The 1,303-nt window shown below is 25.6% G+C and overlaps 1 protein-coding gene across 1 annotated transcript in view; it reads right to left on the bottom strand.

Moving 5' to 3' along the window:
- LOC105456468 (ATP-binding cassette sub-family A member 3-like) overlaps positions 1-1,303 on the bottom strand; it is a 3,347-nt gene that overhangs the window by 1,147 nt on the left and 897 nt on the right.

Genomic DNA, 1,303 nt, shown 5'->3' with positions numbered 1-1,303 from the left:
TTTTTTTAGATAAAATGCTAGATGGATGAGTATTGAGTATGTTTTTTAGTCATTGCTATATTATTAACAACTGACTTACGGTATTGATTTTTGAAGTTATGGCTGTCCACACACCATTGCTTTTTGTACTATTAATATTAACTTTAAAATCGCAAAAAGGCGCAAAAATATTTCAATTTCAAATGATGCACTAATCGGTACAAAACTTAAAGCAAAGAACTTTCTACTACACCTGATAGACATATTTTATATAAATTATAATGTTCATAAATTCAGTTATTTAAGTTTCATGTATCGTTTTTTTTAAATTAAAAAATATCTTACTTTGGTTACTTTGGTTACTAATTTTATTAATTTCTTCCGCTACTGCAAGTTTCTCTCTCTTCACTTGATCATCCATTATATCTTGTTTCTTTCTTAATTTTGTACCTATTATTTTCATGAGTAATTTTGAAAACAGCTTCTCTTCCATTATAATTAATAAAGCAAAATATAAAATTGGTGTTAAAGCTAGATATACTATACATTCTTTGAAACTCATATCATATGTGAAGTCATTGAAGTAAATTAATTGATTTTCGCACATTCCATCTACGCAATTCAAGTCTGAAAAGAATGATGAAATAAATCATAAATTCTATAGCATCTTGCATTTGATTTAAATATTGCATAATCTTACCACAACAAATATCTTTTTTTAGACGGCAAATCAAATCCTGATAATTATTTGGAAAATAACGACACCTTGCATTTTTTAATGATACTTTGAAAAAAGATAGTTGACCGTGGAACAAACTAACGTAAGGAATTAAACGGAAGATTCTCTTTTGCAGAATGAATAGCGGATGAAGCCAATCAAAATTGTCTGTTATATTATGTAGAGAATACTGCATTAAAACTGGAATAATTTTTCAGAATTAATCCTCTTCGTATATAAAATTGTATTCGTATTTTCAATAGATTATTGAATTTATTTAATTCAATAAATTTTTTGACACTTTTAACATCTTTAAGAACAAATATTGCAAGTTTACCAAAGCCAATAGGTATGACATCCAATATGGTTATTATAGTACTCGTTGATTTATTCATAAAACTAAATAGATATGTAAAAAGTAAAATGTTAACACCGAATAACTCCAGAAGCAATATCGTGCACACTGTAAAAGGAAATAAATAAATATATAAATATTAAAATATAATAGTAATTAATATTGAATATAATTTAAAAACTTACTTATTTCTGTTATATAATATATACGAAGATCAAGAATAATATCCATGATGTAGAGTGATATGGTAA

Source organism: Wasmannia auropunctata, unplaced genomic scaffold, assembly GCF_000956235.1.
Source record: "Wasmannia auropunctata unplaced genomic scaffold, wasmannia.A_1.0 LD335664.1, whole genome shotgun sequence".
Taxonomy (NCBI): Eukaryota; Metazoa; Arthropoda; class Insecta; order Hymenoptera; family Formicidae; genus Wasmannia; species Wasmannia auropunctata.
Note: the sequence above shows the minus strand (reverse complement) of the source record. Positions and strands in the feature narration are given on the sequence as shown.